Genomic DNA, 22,726 nt, shown 5'->3' with positions numbered 1-22,726 from the left:
TTGAAACAGGTTACAACTCCTCAGCTTTCCCAGGCCTCCCTGGAGAACTCTATGAAGTCCAGCAACAAATGCGCCACCTGGACCCACATGACCAGTCTCCCCAAACATGTGGTCATGTAGCACTGTGCCAGGCGAACAATTGACACTTGGGTATTGTATGGGTCTGAATTTTTCAGTCATGGCCTCAGCATGGCTGTCAGAACTTGCCCTTTTCTCCAAACTCAACTTAAAAACCTTTAGTAAGGCTTTGTTATTTTTTCTCCTGAAGTCATCTTTGTTATAAAGGGAGTTCTGTTTGTTTCCAGGCTAGCAGTTAATCAATCACTTGATATTTTAAATTTCTTGCTGATTCTATGAAGGCGCCATTATTTTGTCCAAGGAAAAAGAATACTCAGGCAGATCCCTTAACTTCTGAAGACCATGTAACAGAGAGCAACTCCATCTTCTAAATAAGGTGCTTTGGTATCAATGTCAGAAAGAATATTGGGCTGGTTAGAATAAGGACTTGATATATAGTTTCCAATATTACTTATGGTCTCAATATTCTAGATTAGGAAGTATCCGCTTACTCCTTTGACCAATTTTGACGATCTGCAGAGACATGACATATATAAAGATCAGAAGGTGTATATGTATCGTACTTTAAAATGTTAATTTCTGTCTATTCATCACTAACACTTGGTTCAAATATCCCCTTTCAGAAAAGTCTTTTTTAAGTCCCCAACTAATTATTTTACTTTGTAGTCTCTTAATATTACACTTTTGCTATATTATATAATTATTGAGTAATATTTTAATATCAAACTATATATTTTTTCATTTCCTCTCGTCCCCACCACCGCTCCCAGTCTCACATGCGAACACTCAAGCAGCAGCTGGAGTTTTCTGTATGTACTGCCCTTAGTCGTAAAAACCATGCCTTCCAATTATAAAGGCCAGGAAATTGAGGAAGAATGGCTTTGTGTTTTGGTTTTCTGGAGGAGGGGAGTTGATTTTTTGGTCTTTTTTTTTTTTAGTTCTAAGAAACTGAGCCTTAAATATCACAAGCTGAATTCTGGCAGACCTAGGGCACAGACTTTACAGTAAACCCTACAGTGTGACGATAGGAGTTGCTATCTTGCTCCCCAAATAAAATAAGAGTTTGACTAAAGAGTAGAAAAGGGAGAATCAGAGAGGCTGAGACAGCATGAATAAGCTGGAAGATCCCTGAGAACGGGTCTGGCCCTCAAGGTCACAGATCTGGGAGTCCTGGGAGCACAGGGGCAGCTAGACTATAGAACCTGTAATAGTGACCCCAGGAAAGCTGGAGGGGATCCCAGAGTAGAAGGGACAGTGCCCAGCTTCTCCGAGTATTGTCCAGAAATGTACCAATCTTACGGAGACATTCACATTTAATCTGCAGCAATATATAGAGATGTGTAGGCTGTTGGCCTGAGGGAAGTACCACAAAGTCTCATTCTCTGCCTTCCCAAGCTTCCCGAGGAGTGTGCAGAGTGGCTGAGAACCAGCCAGCAGCTTCTGAGAGCCTGTGCAGAGTGAAGGGAGTGGTTGTGATGACGCGTTGCCTCAGCGGGATCACTGTTAAGGGAAGGAATGGCTGTTAAGAGCTGAAGTCCAAGGGCCAGGCAGAGAGTGCCACACTTCTATGAGGCCACAGAAGGGACTTCCAATGCCGGCAGGATGTATGATCCCTGCCATAATCTCTTCAGTCTGCTATAACAAAATGCCATAGACTAGGCAGCTTATAAACAACAGAAATTTATTTCTCACAATTCTGGAGGTTGGGAAGTCCAAGGTCAAGGCTCCAGCAGATTTGGTGTCTGATGAGGACTCGCTTCCTGATGGATGGCTGTCTTCTCGCTATGTCCTCACATGGCAGAATAGATGAGAGAGCTTTCTGGGGTCTCTTTTATAAGGAGACTAATCCCATTCATGAGGGCTCCATCCTTATGACCTAATCGCTTCCCAAAGACCCCACCTCCTAACACCATGCATTGGAGATTAGGTTTCAACACATGATTTTTGTGGAGACACAAACACTCAATATAGTGCAGGCCCCTAGGTACGTGGGCCCCCTGAGCTACCTCTGAGGAAATGGGTAGAGAATTCTGAAAGAGATGGAGACTTAAACCTGAACAGACTAAGTTACTTTGAATTGGAAGGACTGAGTTTACCATTACGCAGTGAACATGAAGGCTTACAAGCTGTGTTAATTTTTTGTTTGTTTTGTTTTGTTTTTTGTTGCTTTCAGCCATGCTGCGGGGCATGTGGGATCTTAGTTCCCCAACCAGGGATCGAACCCAGGCCCCCTGCAGAGGAAACACGGAGTCCTGACCACTGGACTACCAGGGAAGTGCCTAAGCTACATTAATTTTAATGAAAGAAATTTATACTTTTTCAAGAATATATTTAAAAGTATATTTATAATTTTCCAAGTCCTTACTCTATAAAAATGAAAACCTAATGCATTAACATCATTTATTCATTCAAATAAAAATCGAATGTTTATTCCAAGCGCTACGCTGAAAGCTGGAGATACAAAGATAAATAAGCTGTCTTTAAGAAAGTTATGGTTTAGCACATATGGACACCTTATCTTTGATAAAGGTGGCAGGAATGTACAGTGGAGAAAGGACAGCCTCTTCAATAAATGGTGCTGGGAAAACTGGACAGGTACATATAAAAGTATGAGATTAGATCACTCCCTAACACCATACACAAAAATAAGCTCAAAATGGATTAAAGACCTAAATGTAAGGCCAGATGCTATAAAACTCTTAGAGGAAAACATAGGCAGAACACTCTATGACATAAATCACAGCAAGATCCTTTCTGACCCACCTCCTAGAGAAATGGAAATAAAAACAAAAATAAACAAATGGGACCTAATGAAACTTCAAAGCTTTTGCACAGCAAAGGAAACCATAAACAAGACCAAAAGACAACCCTCAGAATGAGAGAAAATATTTGCAAATGAAGCAACTGACAAAGGATTGATCTCCAAAATTTACAAGCAGCTCATGCAGCTCAATAACAAAAAAACAAACAACCCAATCCAAAAATGGGCAGAAGACCTAAATAGACATTTCTCCAAAGAAGATATACAGACTGCCAACAAACACATGAAAGAATGCTCAACATCATTAATCATTAGAGAAATGCAAATCAAAACTACATTGAGATATCATCTCACACCAGTCAGAATGGCCATCATCAAAAAATCTAGAAACAATAAATGCTGGAGAGGGTGTGGAGAAAAGGGAACACTCTTGCACTGCTGGTGGGAATGTGAATTGGTTCAGCCACTATGGAGAACAGTATGGAGGTTCCTTAAAAAACTACAAATAGAATTACCATATGACCCAGCAATCCCACTACTGGGCATATGAGAAAACCAAAATTCAAAAAGAGTCATGTACCAAAATGTTCATTGCAGTTCTATTTACAATAGCCCGGAGACGGAAACAACCTAAGTGCCCATCATCGGATGAATGGATAAAGAAGGTGTGGCACATATATACAATGGAATATTACTCAGCCTTAAAAAGAAACGAAATTGAGTTATTTGTAATAGATGGATAGACCTAGAGTCTGTCATACAGAGTGAAGCAAGTCAGAAAGAAAAAGACAAATACCGTATGCTAACACATATATATGGAATTTAAGAAAAAAAAAATGTCATGAAGAACCTAGGGGTAAGACAGGAATAAAGACGCAGACCTACTGGAGAACGGACTTGAGGGTATGGGGAGGGGGAAGGGTGAGCTTTGACAGGGCGAGAGAGAGTCATGGACATATACACACTAACAAATGTAGTAAGGTAGATAGCTAGTGGGAAGCAGCCGCATGGCACAGGGATATTAGCTCGGTGCTTTGTGACAGCCTGGAGGGGTGGGATAGGGAGGGTGGGAGGGAGACGCAAGAGGGAAGACATATGGGAACATATGTATATGTATAACTGATTCACTTTGTTATAAAGCAGATACGAACACACCATTGTAAAGCAATTATACCCCAATAAAGATGTTACAAAAAAAAAAGAAAGTTATGGTTTAGTGCAGGAGACCCTACGGTCACATGTGATAAGTACTATTGGAAAGATATATGTATTTGTTTTCTGAGGCTGCTGTAACAAATTACCATAAACTTTGTGACTTAAAACTACAGGAATTTATTCTCTCACAGCTCTGGAGACCAGAAGTCCAAAATCAAAATTGTAGTAAAAACAATATGTGTTAAATTAAGAAGTCCATGGAGCACTCACATGTAATTCACATATAATATGTAAATCTGTCCAAAATACACTTCCATAATCTGCCAATGAAAATAGAGTGACTTTTACATACGCTATGTAACTACAGTCATACCTCAGAGCTATTGTGGGTTCAGTTCCAGACCACTGCAATAAAGTGAATATCGCAGTAAGGGAGTCACACAAATTTTTTTATTTCCTTGTGAATATAAAAGTTATATTTACACTATACTGTAGCCTCTTAAGTGTGCAATAGCATTATATTTTAAAAAAACAATGTACATACCTTAATTTAAAAATACTTCATTGCTGAAAAATGCTAACCATCACCTGAGCCTTCAGTGAGTCATAATCTTTTTGCAGTAGTAACATCGAAGACCACTGATCAGAGATCACCCTGACAAATATATTAATAATGAAAATGTTTGAAATATTGCGAAATCACCAAAATGTGACACAGAGACATAAAGTGAGCAAATGCTCTTAGAAAAATGGTGATGACACAGAGTTGCCACAAACCTTCAACTTGTAAAATATGCGATATCTGCAAAGCACAGTAGATGAGCTCTGCCTGTTTACGTAATTAAAATAACTGAACTAGAAAACTGTTGTGATGAAGCTGGTGTTGAGTAAAAACAGTATTTCAGCATGGCACTGTTTTCTCTGTTTGCTGCTTGTTATCAGTTGAATTTTTTAAATGCTCTTCTCTTTACATAAGTCACTTTTTAAATCAACTTGAGCAGCCGACAATGGTATTAGATGTTTTTGTAAACAAATTCTCTACATTTTGGTTGCATTTTACTCTAAAATATTAGAATCAAGGCATTTGACAAATGGAGGGCCAAAAAAACTTCAGCTTGTGAAACGCTTTAGGGAATTCAAGTTTTTTAAAACAAACTCTATAAAGAGAGAAGCAATGATATTTGTCCCTACAAAAGCAAGGAAGTTAACAAATGTAGCAATAAGAATTTAAACGGTATACAGGATTTAATTTTAAAAGTCCATAATTGCAATTTGGAAAATCTCAATTTGGGGAAGATTTTTAATGGGGTCCCTACTTTTAATTGGATAAACTGGCATTCTGTTTCAGAATAGAATGGAATAGAGTTGAGAAGCCTACACTTCTGCAACATTTAAATTTGGAAAAACGTTTCAAATAAAGACAACCTTTTTGACAAGTTTTGTCTTATAAAAATTCATGTCAAAAAAAGATACTCTAGATTGAAGGAAAAATATCTGGGCCAAAATTTTTACTCATTTTAATATATAAAAAAAAAGAGAATTAAGGACATCCTCCCTTTAGCAGAATTTGCTCAGACCTTACTACGTACTTCAACTCTGCAGAGAGAATAAATATATTCTCATTAAAAATAGGGTTTTCAGAGAAAAGTCAATTAAAGGTGTCAAAAATCTCCAATTTACACATCAGAAAATCCAATTTTGAATATAATAAGCAATTTTATTAAAAAATTTAGGACCATATTGGGAAAAATGCATTATTTATTCAAAGAAAAAGAAGGAGCAAGAGAGGAGGAGAAACAAAATGTCATAGAGTTAAGGACGGAGCCAACTAAGAAACTACAGTGGGCTCTCAATATCCAAGAGTTGTGCATCTGTGGATTCAACCAACTGAAATTTCAAAATTTTGAGCCAATGGTTCATTGAATCTACAGATGCAAAACCCATGGATAAGGAGGGCAGCCAGTACTATCACCATTCATCGGACTTGACTATCCCTGGATTTTGGTATCCACGGGGCCTCCTGGAACCAATCCCCCCGTGGATACCGAAGGAACAACTGTAATTAAAGTGTAGTAACATGGTTCAAGAATAATTATCATGCTCATATTTTTTTAACATTCAGATAATCAATATATCTGCTTTAATATTTTTAGACTTTTAAAGTTTATTTTATTGAAGTATAGTTATTTACAATGTTGTGTTAATTTCTGCTGTACAGCAAAGTGATTCAGTTCTAAATATATATATATACATTCTTTTTATATTCTTTTCCATTATGGTTTATCATAAGGTATTGAATATAGTTCCCTGTGCTATACAGTAGGGCCTTGTTGTTTATCCATTAGGGAGACTTTTAAAAACAATTTTTAATGGAATTGTTTTATGTCCAAAAATAACATAAACCGGTTTGTTCATTAACAAGTATATATTTAAAATTCATATGATTTTAGTTATTTTTAACAAGCCTTACCTCAAAAATAGTTGGGTTGATAAACTAGATTCTCATCTAAGTTCAGCCAAAGTGCAGACTGTGTGGCAACATATGAGGGTGGAACAGGGGCCTTTAAGGCCGCACTGAGGGGTACTGATTCCATCCAGAGGGTTCAGAGGATGGGACAGCGTGTACGAGGAGAGAGGTGGGTGCAGCCAGGCCGGCAGGCTGTTGGGTTCCCACCCCCACTCCATCCAGAGCAGCTCAGCTTATATCTGTCTTACCTATTGGTTTTCCATGTAAGCTCTAATTTGAAGGAATGGTTCTCTGGCTAAAAATAAGCTTGAAAACACTGCTGTGGGCAATGGAGTGTCAGGGATGAATTTTAAGCAGTGGAGTAACACGATCAGGTTTACGTTTTTAAAAGTCACTCTGGCAACGGAGAGGGAGGACATTGCTTATGAAAAGTCAACACTGCGATTTATGCTAAATCCACATTTCCAAGTGTGTATTTTTCATAAGTATCCATTCTCCCTCTTACAAATGACCAGAAAATCATGTTTCCAAAGCCCCTCCTGTGAGGATCTGCACAATGAGTTATGATTATAATTCCATGAAAAGGTCTGTTCCTTTTACTTTCTATTTTTTGGAAAGAGGTTCAAAGTAACTGTATTTTTAATAATATTTTGAAATGGTAAAACAATTTTACATTACAGTCCAAGGGTGGTAAGGTGAGGACGAGGGGCCATGGAACAATCCAACAAATAAAAAGGGAAACTGAGAAACACATGGTGAAAAGTTCTGTTTCTTTTGACAACCTAATATGATTTAAGTTACAAATCAACAAGAACTACATTACATAATTTTTTTTTTTTGATCTAGCTGCCTGGATGCTCAGAACTAAATTAAATGTTTGACTGTAGCAACTGATTCTAGCTACTTGCAGAACAAAATTTTCCTCCGCTTAATTTCCTTATTTTGTTTTGCTTTTTTCTAAATTGCTATTTCGAGTACCATTTGGAGGTACTGGATCTAAATCGTAAATAATAACTGTAATGACTGCTAACATTATACAGGCCCACAATGTTCTAGACTATATATATTAACTCATTTAATCCTTACGGAAACTGAATATTCAACTCTCTCTGGCTTTGGAATTAGTGAACTTATTTATAAAACATTGGTAACATAAAAGGACATCTGTCTCCTTTTATCACTGCTGTAAGCTTACTCATCATTTCTGTTCTTAAAATCCATCAAAGCACTGAAATAGCCAATTTCAAAAAATAATTCAATGCACTAAAAATCAAATCATTAGAAATCACCTCCCTGAGCCTCAACTCTCTCTTACATAAAACGAGTCTAAAAATAATGATACATAACAAGCTTGTAGGCAGTTCTAATGCAAAAATTCATGTAAAATCATGTAGAACATTTTGATATGGTAAACAAATGTTAGTTATTGTTATTCTGAAAAAGAGACAAGGAGGAGTTCTTTGTTATCATCTTACACCTCTTGTGCATTCCACTGGCAAGTCACTCTTCACAATAAGGCCAGAATTTGACCACTTCTCAGCACCTCTGCCCTGGTGCAGGGCACCATCATCTCTCACTAGGACCATTGCCACAGCTTCCCAGTGGGTCTCCCACTTCACACTTTTTCCTCCTCCACACAGCAGGCAGAGTGACTCTTTTACAATACAATGCAGCCCATACCACTTCCCTGCTCCAAACCCTCTGAGGTAGGCAGAACACTGACCTTGCAAAAATATCTGTGAATATGTTCCCTCATGAATATGTTCCCTTACAGGGCCAAAGGTTCTTTGCAGATGTGATTAAGTAAAGGATCTTGAGGTGAAGGAAGATTATTCTTGATTTCCCAGATGTAATCGCAAGGGTCCTTATAAGAAGGAGGCAGTAGTCAGAGATGTGACAACAGAAGGAGAGGTTGGAGGGGTGCCGTTGCTGGAAGGGGGCAATAAGCCAAGGAATGTGGGCAGCCTCTAGAAGGTGGAAAATTCAAGGAACAGACTCTCCCCTAAGGTCCCCAGAAGGAAAGCAGCCCTGCTTGCCATCACTTTGATTTTAGCCCCATGTTACAGATTGAATTGGGTCTCCCCGTCAAAATATTTTGGAGTTCTAACCCCCAGTACCCCAGAATGTGCCATATTTAGACAAAGGGTCTTTACAGAGGTAATCAGCTTAAACTGAGGTCATTAGGACAGGTCCTATTCCAGTATGACTTGTATGTCTATAAAAAGGAGAAATTTGGACACAGACATGCACACAAGGAGAACACCAGGTAAAGAAGAAGGCAGATATCAGGGTGGTGCTTCTACAAACCAAGGAATGCCAAAGATTGCCAGCAAACCACCAGAAGCTAGGGGAGAGGCTTGGAACAATTCTTCCTCGCAGCACTCAGAAGAAACAACCCTGCTGACACCTTGATCTCAGACTTTTAGCCTACAGAAGTGTAAGGCAATACACTTCTATTGTTTAAGGCACCTCGTTGCGGTACTTTGTTTTGGCAGCCCCAGCGAGCTAGTTGACCCCGTAAGACCCACTAGGGATGTCTGACATCTAGAACTGTAAAATAATTAATTTGTATTGCTCTAATCCACTAAGTTTGTGGTAATTTGTCATAGCAGCAATAGGAAACTAATACATTCTCCAAAGTCTCCCCATCAGAAGTCCAAAAATCTGAAGTCCTCGCCACAGCTTAGCATCTTCCAACCTGACACTTCCTCTCTGACTTAATCTCCCACTATTCTTCCCTTGTTCCTTCTGTCCCACCCCCACTGGTTTCCTTGCTGTTCTTTGAACACCCTTGCTCACTCACCCCAGGGCCTTTGCATTTGCTGCTTCCTCTGACTGAAATGCTCTTCCTCCTCCCATGCCCTTACTTCTTTCAGGTCCCTGATCTTAAATCACCTTATCAGAGAAGCCTTCCCTCAATATCCTATGTAAAATAGCACTATCTCCCCCTCTCTGCTTTATTTTTCTTTGCACTTATCACCCTTTACTTGTTATACACTTGCTAATTTGTGATCATCATCTCCTCTTGCCCCCATTAAAACAGAAGCACCTTGAGGGCAGGGAGTTGTTTGGTTCATTCCTGTGTCCCCACTACCTATAGGGGCCAGGCAAATAGGAAACACTCAAGACATCTTTCTTGACTGAAGGAATTCAAAATTTCTGCTATATTCTGCCTCTAAAGTTATTTCCACTTAAACTATTTTCAGTATCTTTGTCTTGGAGCATATAAACAATGAAACCATAGGCTCTGGGTTCATAAATCCAATATCCCATGTGACCCTCGTCAAAAAAAATTGGAAGGAGATGCGCTCACCAGGAAGGCAGCGGCACAGATTTCCTGCAGAACTTCAAAACCTTTCAAACCAGAGAGTCAAAAGCACAAGGTACACTGCTCCTGACCAGAGAAACCAGTCAAAATGTTATGACAGCTCTGGACTTACAATTAATCTCAAACGGCTAGCTGGGCAATTTAGCCTGGGTTTGGAACCAGATATTAAAATATTTTTAATGCAGTAATAAAATGGACTAGGCTTTAGTTGTTTATAAGGAACTCAAAACTAATCCTAGTTTTCAAAATCTCTTCCATTTCCAACTTTAAACTTTAATAGGATGTGACTATGGGTGACAACATAGGCAGCCTCACAACAGAAGTTATGACGTGGGAAAACAGGCTAGAGAGTGCAGTTCGAAATGAAACTGTTTCTCAGTCCCTTGCTCTGATGATTATTCCCTTCAATTTAGAAGTCAGATCGTGCTCCACACCTGAATATAGGTAAGGCTATAAGGGCTTTCATTTTCACCTTTGTTTAAACCATCCAGTCATTATCCTTTGTTTATTTGTATCACCCCGCCCATAGGCTTAGGACTTGTAAAGCCAAACGTATGCAAAGGAAAGAATGATTGTGTCCATTCTTAAACAAGCTTAAACAAAGTGTCTTCAGCTACTTATCACTGCTGGACATACACTAATGTGATAAATAGTATAGAATAAATTCAACTCACATCTTGGGAGATGCTTCTAGACTCTTCAGATCCCCAAATCTGTAATTGCCATTGTCAGAGGAGGAATACTTAAATGCCCTTCCTAGATACTCTTAAGAGAGGAGGAAGGGTAATCCGATGAGTCAGAATCCAAGATACTCAGTGGGACATGTTTATTAACAGGTGTTAACTAGCCACCTGCCCCGTACTAATCCTTAGCCCTTGTTCACTCTCTACAGCAGGAATCATTGAGTCAGGGCTGCCCCTGGAACCCAGCAGCCTCGTTCCTTCCCATCACGCACCCCAGCCTGTTGGTCACTGATGAAAGTTCCTCCACCAGGAGGCCAAGCACAAGTGGTAAAAGATTCCAGACTTTGGATGTACGTTTGAAGGCAGCTAGGCAGTTCCATTTAGGCCTCAAGCTGAAGCCAAGAGCTCCCTCCATTCATAGCTAGTCCCCCTTCTCCCCAGTCAGGAAATGATCTTTTGTTCCCCATCGGCTATTTGTCCTTATGTGTATCTCCCTCAGACTTTTCTGGGTCCCTCCTGCCAAATACTATTAAAACTCTGTCTTTTACTTCACTAATCATCTAATTTCACCCTACAGTATAAAAGCAAACATATAAACTCTGAAACAATCCCTTATGAGCGTCAGAGCACACATTACCCGTGGCTGAGAACCACTTGGCCGTCAGCTGGGTACCCTTACCAGTTACCCACTCTCCACATTTAAATGATATGAAACTACATTAAGACAAAATCATGTGAACCTGCAGCCCTGCTTGCGAGCAGTCAAAACTGCATATGGTTGTCCCTCAGTCTTTGGGGTAGATTGGTTCTCCGATCCCCGAGGATACCATACCAAAGTCCAGGGATGCTCGAGTCCCTTACAGTCAGCCCTCCTATCCATGGGCTAAGCATCCTCAGATACAGAGGGCCGACTGTATGTCGACATGAGATGCTTAGGGTCCAGTGTTTTATTTTCAGTGATGTGACGTTCTGTAAATTCCTGCAGGCAGTATAATTTAGTCGTTAAATACACAGGCTGAGCAGTTAGGCAGCCTGGGATAGAATTCTGGATTGGCCATTCACAAGGTATGTGACCTTGAACAAATTTCTTAGGACTTTATTTCCTCAACTTTAAGAGGGGAATAATAATACAATTGACCCACAGCGGGAGGCAGGGTGGTTAGGGGCGCTGACCCTTGTCCTAGTGGAAAGTCCACGTGCAGTGTCCCTCCAAATTTGAGGTTCTTCCATATCTGTGGATTCCACCAACTGCAGGCCATATAGTACTCTAGTATTTACATTGAAAAAAATCTGCGTATAAGTGGCCTCCTGCCGGTCAAACCCATGTTATTCAAGAGCCAATTGTACTTACCTGATCGGGTTTTTGTGAAGATTAAATAAAAAGCATTTTGCACAATGCGTGCATGTAGCATGCACTCAGCAAACGTTAGGAGTGATTGATATTGTTGTTGCTGTTATTATTTCATTACCAAATGAATTAGTCTCAGCGAATACAGAAAGGATAAAGACTTGATAATAGTCTTTAAATTATTATCGTAATTTAGAAACATGTAAAAGGAAAGCAACCTAATAGTTTCACGTGCAGAAATAGCATAGATGCTAAATAAAACAACCAACCCATCATCAGGGCTGTGCCCTACCAGACCCCACATCATATCCAAGTCTCAGAGAAAAAAAAGAAAAAAAAATTTAATATCCATTTACCTCCAGTGCAAAAGAACACAAAGCATGGCCAACCTATGAGTTTTCTATTGCTGCACAATGAATTACAAAAATTTAGTGGCTTAGCACAACACAGATTATTACATCACAGTTTTTATGGTTAGGTGTCCAGGTACAGGTGAGTAGGGTACTCCCCTCAGGGTCTCACCAACCTGAAACATCAGCCATGACTGCAGTCTCCTCCGAGGCCTGGGTCCCTTGACAAGCTCACCAGTTGGTGGTAGAATCGGTTCCTTGTGACTGTAGTACTAAGTACCCATTTTTCTTGCTGACTGTTGGGTGGGAATTGCGCTCAGTTATCTGTCCAAAAGTGGTGAGGTAACTGTTTTGGGGAAGATAATGGGAAGGAAGGTGGGGGAGAAGGGTGGCCTAAAAAAGCTCAATCCACATCTTCCCTAATAAGAAATTGGTGAAGAACTGGATAATCAGGTGGTTGCAGTTTAAGTGCATTAATGAGAAATCTGGAAGTAAATATTAAAAGAGAGAGAGAGAGAAGAGTACAGAAAGTTATTGCCCCTGAAGATTCAGGTGCTGCCAAGGGTTGACATTTTTATTATAAGCTTTAAGTACTCTTTGCCTTTTTAAAACTATGTACATATTACTTTAATAAAAAATGTAAATGATTTTTAAATATCTGAGACAAAAAGAGAAAACAGAAAATATGAGAGCACCGCCTCAGGTGAAAATATAGAGAAATCCACCTCTTACATTGTATTATATTTGAGCATCTCAAAGAAAATTATACCAGAGAAAGATGGGGTCTCCTTTTGTTGCTAAAGTAATAAACATGTTATTATGTGTTCACCTGCCATGTGCTAGGTATCATGAATATGAAGATGAATGAGAAGCTGGCTTTGTCCTCAAAAGAACTTACAGTATAACTGGAGAAGTAAACACACAGAATTGCAGTTAAATGAGATAGGCATAAAATTTTGTATATTTGTTTAATTCCTAAGATATTCTCCTTACTTTTTTTTTCCTGTTTATCATATAAAGCTGCTTAATTCTTTGCTATCTCAAACAGAATCTTCTGACATCTAATCTCTCTGTCCTTTCTTTTTTAAAAAAATTTTAATTGAGGTATAATTGATGTACAATAGTATATAAGTTTCAGGTGTACAACATAGTGGTATCTCCTCTTTTTAGGCCTAGTTTTGACTAGTTTTTATAGGGTAGTCTACACTTCCTATTTCCATTTTTGCTTTTATCACATTTACCTTTTACACCCATAACTAAAACTATTCACTGTATCACCAAAGCTTTGAGTGCTTTTCAGTCCCCTATTCTTTTCGATAGTTCTGCCACCATTTGACAAAGTCGAACAGTTATCTATTCTTGAAACTCACTTCCCTTGTGGCTTCAATGTCCAAAGCTTTTGAAAGGTTTGCCTTTGAAATCTCTAGCCACTAAATCTTCTTCCACCAGTTCATGAATTGCTGGGGTTCCAACTCACTCTGTACCCCTCTCCGGTATCTCCATTGCAAGCCCACAACTTCAAATAACTCCATGGTGACATCTAATGTTTTCTCTCCTAGTCCCTGCAAACACATCAAGTACAGTGTGTGTTTACTTATAAAGTCTGCTCCTCTTTGAATTATGGTTTTCTCAGGGTATATGCCCAGTAATGGGATTGCTGGGTCATATGGGAGTTCTATCTTTAGTTTTTTAAGGAACCTCCATACTGTTCTCCATAGTGGCTGTATCAATTTACATTCCCACCAATAGTGCAAGAGTGTTCCCTTTTCTCCACACCCTCTCCAGCATTTATTGTTTCTAGATTTTTTGTTGATGGCCATTCTGACCGGTGTGAGATGATATCTCATTTTAGTTTTGATTTGCATTTATCTAATGATTAATGATGTTGAGCATTCTTTCATGAGTTTGTTGGCAATCTGTATATCTTCTTTGGAGAAATGTCTGTTTAGGTCTTCTGCCCATTTTTGGATTGGGCTGTTTGTTTTTTTGATATTGAGCTGCATGAGCTGCTTGTAAATTTTGGAGATTAATCCTTTGTCAGTTGCTTCATTTGCAAATATTTTCCCCCATTCTGAGGGTTGTCTTTTGGTCTTGTTTATGGTTTCCTTTGCTGTGCAAAAGCTTTGAAGTTTCATTAGGTCCCATTTGTTTATTTTTGTTTTTATTTCCATTTCTCTAGGAGGTGGGTCAGAAAGGATCTTGCTGTGATTTATGTCATAGAGTGTTCTGCCTATGTTTTCCTCTAAGAGTTTTATAGCATCTGGCATTACATTTAGGTCTTTAATCCATTTTGAGTTTATTTTTGTGTATGGTGTTAAGGAGTGTTCTAATTTCATACTTTTACATGTACCTGTCCAGTTTTCCCAGCACCACTTATTGAAGAGGCTGTCTTTTCTCCACTTTATATTCTTGCCTCCTTTATCAAAGATAATGTGACCATATGTGCATGGGTTTATCTCTGGGCTTTCTATCCTGTCCCATTGATCTATATTTCTGTTTTTGTGCCAGTACCATACTGTCTTGATTACTGTAGCTTTGTAGTATAGTCTGAAGTCAGGGAGCCTGATTCCTCCAGCTCCGTTTTTCATTCTCAAGATTGCTTTGGCTATTCGGGGTCTTTGGTGTTTCCATACAAATCGTGAAATTTTTTGTTCTAGTTCTGTGAAAAATGCCAGTGGTCGTTTGATAGGGATTACACTGAATCTGTAGACTGCTTTGGGTAGTAGAGTCATTTTCACAATGTTGATTCTTCCAATCCAAGAACATGGTATATCTCTCTATCTATTTGTATCATCTTTAACTTCTTTCATCAGTGTCTTATAATTTTCTGCATACAGGTCTTTTGTCTCCTTAGGTACGTTTATTCCTAGATATTTTATTCTTTTTGTTGCAATGGTAAATGGGAGTGTTTTCTTAATTTCACTTTCAGATTTTTCATCAATTGTGTATAGGAATGCCAGAGATTTCTGTGCATTAATTTTGTATCCTGCTACTTTACCAAATTCATTGATTAGCTCTACTAGTTTTCTGGTAGCATCTTTAGGATTCTCTATGTATAGTATCATGTCATCTGCAAACAGTGACAGCTTTACTTCTTCTTTTCCAATTTGGATTCCTTTTATTTCTTTTTCTTCTCTGATTGCTGTGGCTAAAACTTCCAAAACTATGTTGAACAATTCAAAAAGAGTCATGTACAAAAATGTTCATTGCAGCTCTATTTACAATAGCCAGGACATGGAAGCAACCTAAGTGTCCATCAACAGATTAATGGATAAAGAAGATGTGGCACATATATACAATGGAATATTACTCAGCCATAAAGAGAAACGAAATTGAGTTATTTGTAGTGAGATGGATGGACCTAGAGTCTGTCATACAGAGTGAAGTAAGTCAGAAAGAGAAAAACAAATACCGTATGCTAACACATATATATGGAATCTAAGAAAAAAAAAAAAGTCATGAAGAACCTAGGGGCAAGATGGGAATAAAGACACAGACCTACTAGAGAATGGACTTGAGGATATGGGGAAGGGGAAGGGGAAGCTGTGACAAAGTGAGAGAGTGGCATGGACATATGTACACTACCAAATGTAAAATAGATAGCTAGTGGGAAGCAGCCACATAGCACAGGGAGATCAGCTCGGTGCTTTGTGACCACCTAGAGAAGTGGGATGGGGAGGGTGGGAGGGAGGGAGACAGAAGAGGGAAGAGGTATGGGAACATATGTATGTGTATAACTGATTCACTTTGTTATAAAGCAGAAACTAACACACCATTGTAAAGCAATTACACTCCAATAAAGATGTTAATAAATAAAGTCTGCTCCTCCCCCCGCATTCTCCTCCAAGATACTACCGTCCCTCTATTCATCCCTGCTGGAAACCTGAGGATCAACCTCTAAAACAATTCTCACCCAATTTAAACTGGTGCAGCCACTATGGAGAACAGTATGGAAGTTCCTCATAAAACTAAAAATAGAATTACCATATGATCCGGCAATCCCACTCCTGGGTATGTATCTGGACAAAACTATAATTCAAAAAGATACACACATCCCTATGTTCATAGCAGCACTATTTACAATAGCCAAGACATGGAAACAATCTAAATGTCCATCAACAGATGAATGGATTAAGAAGATGTGGCACATATATACAGGGGAATATTACTCAGCCATAAGAAAGAATGAAATAGTGTCATTTGCAGCAACATGGATGGACCTAGAGATTATCATACTAAGTGAAATAAGTCAGAAGGAGCAAGACAAATACCATATAAAATCACTTATATGTGGAATCTAAAATATGACACAAATGAACTTATCTATGAAACAGAAACAGACTCACAGACATAGAGAACAGACTTGTAGTTGCAAGGGGGTGGGGAGGAATGGACTGGGAGTTTGGGATTAGCAGATGCAAACTATTATACATAGAATGAATAAACAATAAGGTTCTACAGCATAGCACAGGGAACTATATTTAATATCCTGTGATAAACCATAATGGAAAAGAATGTGGAAAAGGATGTATGTATATGTATAACTGAATCACTTTGCTGTACAGCAGAAATTAACACAACAAATTAAATCAACTATACTTCAATAAAATAAATTTAAAAATAAAAGACTTCTCACCTATTTCCCTATAGGGCACTAAGTTCCATAAGGTCCACCTCCTAAATATTTCTCGCATATCTCCTTCCATCTCCATCCCTACTAACATAACTCTAGTTCAGGGCCGTATCTTTTTTTTTTTTTTAAGACTTTTTTAGATCAGTTTTGAGTTCATTGCAAAAGTGATAGGAAGGTATAGAGATTCCCCATACATACCCTGCCCCCAACACATGCAGAGCCTCCCGTATTGTCAACATCTACCAGTGTGATACATTTGTCTCAACTGATGAACCTACATTGACCATCATAATCACCCTAAGTTCATAGGTCACATTAGGGTTCACTCTTAGTGTTGTACATGCTATGAGTTTGGACAAATATATAACGACACGTATTCAACATTATGGTATCATAAAGAGTATTTTCACTGCCCTAAAAATCCTCTGTGCTCTGCCTATTCATCATTCCCCCACGACCCCTAGCAAACACTCATCTTTCTCCTGTCCAAATAATTTTGCCTTTCCCAGAATATCATAAAGTTGGAATCATACAGTTTATAGACTTTTCAGATTGACTCCTTTAACTTAGTAATATGCATTTAAGTTTCCTTTATGTCCCTTCATGGTTTGATAGCTCAGTCCTTTTTAGCACTGAATAATATTTCATTGTCTGGATGTACCACAGTTTACTTATCCATTCACTGACTTAAGGACATCTTGGTTGCTTACAAATTTTGGTAATTATGAATAAAGCTGCTATAAGCATCCATGCGCAGGTTTTTGTGTGGACATAAGTTTTCAACATCTTTGGGTAAATACCAAAGAGCATGATTGCTAGATTGCATGGTAAGGTATGTTTAGTTTTTTAAGAAACCACCAAACTGTCTTCCAAAGTGGCTGTACCTTTTCCTCTGGAAACACAGACTCAAATATCCAAATTTCCACCATGTGAGCACCCAGCCTTGGTGACACCAGAGGAATCCTCATACACAGGGAATGTAAAAATGTATAATTTTGGAGGTTAATTTGGCCATACTACCAAATCTAAAATTGTGCATAGTACTTGAACCTAACTTTCCACTTTTAAGTATCTTTTCTATAAAATATTCCATTAACATGAGACAACTAAAGTAATCAAACTGGGGGTGGGGGAGGGATAAATTAGGACTTTAGGATTAGCACATACACATATATATCTATATATAAAATAGATAAACAACAAAGTCCTACTGTATAGTACAGGGAATTATATTCAATATCCTGTAATAAACCATAATGGAAAAGAATATGAAAAAGAATATATATATAATATATTTAACTGAATCACAATGCTGTACACCAGAAACTAACACAACATTGTAAATCAACTCTACTTCAATTAAAAAAAATAATCAGCTCAGTGTTCGTGACCACCTAGAGGGGTGGGATAGGGAGGGTGGGAGGGAGGGAGATGCAAAAGGGAAGAGGTATGGGAACATATGTATGTGTATAACTGATTCACTTTGTTATAAAGCAGAAACTAACACACCATTGTAAAGGAATTACACTCCAATATAGATGTGAAATAAATAAATAAAAAAAAACAAAACAAAACAAAGTGGCCGTACCATTTTGTATTCCCACCAGCAGTGAATGAGAGTTCCTGTTGCTCCACATCCTCACCCACATTTGGTGTTGTCAGTGTTCCAGATTTTGGCCATTCTAATAGATAGTAGTGGTATCTCATCATTGTTTTAATTTGCATTTCCCTGATGACATTTGATGTGGGGCATCTTTTTATGTGCTTACTTACCATTTGTAGATCTTCTTTGGTCAGATGCCTATTAGGTCTTTGCCAATTTTTAAAATCACATTGTTTAATTTTGCAGGGTATAAATTCTAGGTCAGTGGTTTTCTCAATACTTAGATTATTTCACTCCACTCTCTTTTTGTTTGCAGGGTTTTTGAGCAGAAGTCAGATATAATTCTTATGTTTGTTCTTCTGTATGTAAGATGTTTTTCTCCTCTGGCATTCTTCAGGATTTTTTCTTTATCTTTGCTTTCTTTAGTTTGAAAATGATATGCCTAGATACAGTGTTTTGTTTGTTTGTTTGTTTGAGGGGAGGGGAAAGGAGGGAGCATTTATCCTGCTTGATGTTTTCTGAGCTTCCTGGAGCTGTAACTTGGTGCCTTACATTAATTTGGGGAAATTCTTGGTTATTACTATTTCAAATATTTGTCCTGTTCCTTTCTCTCTTTCTTCTCCTTCTGTTCCCATTATGCATATGTTACACTTTTTGTAGTTGTCCCACAGTCCTTGGATATTCTCCTCGGTTCTTTTCAGTCTTTGTTCTCTTAGCTTTTCAGTTTTGGAGGTTTCTGTGATATATCCTCAAGCTCAGAGATTCTTTCCTCAGCTGTGTCCAGTCTACTAATAAGCCCATCAGAGGCATTCTTCATTTCTGTTACAGTGTTTTTGATCTCTAACATTTGTTTTGGGTTCTTTCTTAGTATTTCCATCTCTCTGCTTTCATTGACCCTCTGTTCTTGCATGCTGTCTACTTATCCATTAAGAGCTCCTAGCATATTAATCACAGTTGTTTTAAATTCTCTGTCTGATAATTCTAACACCCCTGCCATGTCTGGTTCTGAGGCTTGCTCTGTCTTAAAATTGTGTGTTTTGCCTTTTGATATGCCTTGTCACTTTTTTCTTCCTAGCTAGACATGATGGACCAGGAATCTTGAACTGCTATAAATAGGCCTTTAGTAATGTGGTTGTGAGGTGAGGTGAAGTGGAGGGGGGGGGGCGTTCTACAGTCCTATGATTAGATCTCAGCCTTTTAGTGAGCCTGTTTCTACGACTTCACACGTGTTTCTCAGTGTTTTCTCCCCCTCAGGTGGGACAGGATGGATAGAGTGGGCTGAAGTCAGGTAGTTTTCTTCTCCCACCTGGAAGGCTAGAGCCAGCTGGAGTTGAGTATATCCCTTCCCCCAGGCCAGTTAGTCTCTGATAATAATACCCAGCAGATTAGGCTTTCGTTAACTAGTTTCCCCTGAGAACAGGCCTTATTAAGAAGAACAGAATGCTCTGCCGTATTTCAAGATGGCTCCTTTCCCCCTCGCCTTGCTGGAAGCAGGAGGAGATTCTTCTCAAACATCTACTGTGAGAACCTGGTGGAGCGCCACAAAAGTGGGAGTCACCTCTGGGTTCTCCTGGAGATTTTAATTCTCAGGCTTGTCCACGCCGAGTCTCTGGCAATTCGTCAGTTACAGTTCAGGCTTTCCTCCCCGAGCGCTGGTTCCTGCAGGTGGTTTCCACTCGTCTCTGCTCCGGTAAGCCGTGACTTCCTGCATTCGCCTGCCACTACAATCTTAGGGGCAGTGACTTGCCCAGTGTCCTCACCTCTCGTACAGATCCCAGAAAAATTGTTGATTCTTCAGTCTGTTTAGCTTTCTACTTCCGGCCCTTGTCAATTTTCATTTAGTCCCTTTCCCCCATTTTGTCTCTTTCCTATGCTGCCTCGCGCATCCTGTAATTCAGCTTTCTCTTTTATTCCCCCATGCCCCCGCGTATGCTGTTTTCATTTTACATTACTTTCATTATCCACCTGAAAAAAAATGTTGTATAAGTTAAGATTCTATTGATTACAAGCGGGAGAAAAGACCACTCAAGCTGGCTTACGTGTATAAAGAGAATGCGTTGGCTTATGGAGCTGAACTTCCAGGGTAAACTGGCTTCAGGAATAACTGGATTCATGGCTCCATGGCTTGTCATTGGGACTCTGTTTTTCTCCGTCTCTCTGCTTATCTCTGCTTTTTGACATGTGTTGACTTAATTTTCAGTGTCATTGCACTGCCAAGTGGCTGTGATAATTCCAACCTCATATTCTTTTTTTTTTTAAGAAGATGTTGGGGGTAGGAGTTTATTAATTAATTAATTTTTGCTGTGTTGGGTCTTGGTTTCTGTGCGAGGGCTTTCTCTAGTTGTGGCAAGCGGGGGCCACTCTTCATCGCGGTAACCTCATATTCTTGAGGTTCATGTCCAGCTAGGATGAGAGAATATCTCTTTCCAGGTATCTAAGCAGTTCTGATTGACTTAAGTCACATGGCCACCCCTGACCCAATTGCTGTGCCCAGAGAAACAGAAAGCATTTATTGGCTTAGATCTTGGTTACAACACTATTTGTCACCCATGGGCCTATCCCATTATTCTCCCAGACCACAAGGACCAGGAATGGCAGAGGGATGGATCCCCTGATGAAAACCAGGGACTATTACCCTAAGTAAGGCAAATGGCTACTAGATGACTAAAACACATTTATCCACTATATTATTTTTTTAAGACTCAGTTTAAGTATCCTCACGAGACTGAGCTCTTTGAGGTCAGGGGCCATATCTTTTTTATTTTAGTACCTTAATGCCTTAAACATATTGAGCACTCAATAGCATGTATTGGATGAAGAACATGCCTATAGGAAAACAGTAGAGGCAGCAACTAACTGCTTGGGGAAGTTGGGGGAGGTTTCCAGGAGGAGGAAGCTCTTCAGACAGGTCTGGCGATGAATGTGAGCGCACCAGGAGCGGAGTAAATAGCAGGAAGGGCATCCGAAAGAAGTAATAGCCTATGAAAACACATAGGCCAGCACGGAACGTTTAAGCCTAAATCATCTAGATTAGGAGAAGCAGGAGATAATTAGCAGGAGATGGAACAGGACAAGGAGATTGCGGGCAGCTTGTTAAAGGCAAACAAACAAACAAATAAATAAATAATGTAAACCCAAAGATTTGTATGTATCTCTAGGCAACAGAGAATCACTGCATGATTTTGAATGAGGGATTAATATAATTGAGTATCTTACTTTAAAAGACAACATTGATTCCTTTCCTCTTCCAATCTATCCTCCCCACTGCTGTGTCAAGAAACCAATTAGGAGACTGATACCTAAACGGTTCAGAGAATATAAGGGAAATCAAGAAGTATTTCTAGGGCTTCCCTGGTGGCGCAGTGGTTGCGAGTCCACCTGCCAATGCGGGGCACGCGGGTTCGTGCCCCGGTCCGGGAGGGTTCCGCGTGCCGCGGAGCGGCTGGACCCGTGAGCCGTGGCCGCTGGGCCTGCGCGTCTGGAGCCTGTGCTCCGCAGCGGGAGAGGCCACAACAGTGAGAGGCCCGCGTACCGCAAAAAATATATATATATATTTCTAGGAAGTAAAATTAAGAACTGATAGTGATCACAGGCACTTAGAGATGGACACATGAGAGAATGTAGGAGAGTATCAAATTGTCTGACAAGGTAGATGGCAGTGCCAGCAGCAAGGATAAGGAACACAGAAAAAGGAAGGCATTCTGAAATATGCCTCTTTTTCCTTCTTTTTGCTTTGCTTTTTCAATTCAAGGAAACATTTAACACCTCCTATGTGCAACATGGTTATGTAAGATCTCCCCCAAATTGATAACTATCTTGCCAAGGCTCCAAGGATAAATATGGAATGAGGTTTCTAGAAACCTGTAAAGAAGGGTTCTGGCATAAATTCACCTGTATAGAGGTATAATTTTCCCCAGGAGAGCACAATTGGAAATAGGAGGTTTGAGAAATCTAACCATAAGACCAAGTCATTGCAATGGAGGAGATGACTATTTTACAAATAGTAAAATTTCATTCTTTTCTATGGCTGAGTAGTATTCCATTGTATGTATGTGTATATACACATATATATGTGTGTATATATAAGTGTATAATACCACAACTTTCTCCATTCATCTGTTGATGGACACTTAGGTTTCTTCCATATCTTGGCTATTGTAAACAATGCTGCTATGAATGTTGGGGTGTGTGTATATTTTCAATTAGTGTTTTCATTTTTTTCAGATATATTGTATATCCAGGGGTGGAATTGCAGGATCATATGGTAGTTCTATTTTTAGTTTTTTGAGGAACCTCCATACCATTTCTACAGTGGCTGAA

Source organism: Delphinapterus leucas, chromosome 11 (assembly GCF_059928025.1).
Source record: "Delphinapterus leucas isolate spDelLeu-1000000601 "Yukka" chromosome 11, BTC_Dleu_Yukka2, whole genome shotgun sequence".
Taxonomy (NCBI): Eukaryota; Metazoa; Chordata; class Mammalia; order Artiodactyla; family Monodontidae; genus Delphinapterus; species Delphinapterus leucas.
This window is presented reverse-complemented; position numbering follows the sequence as displayed.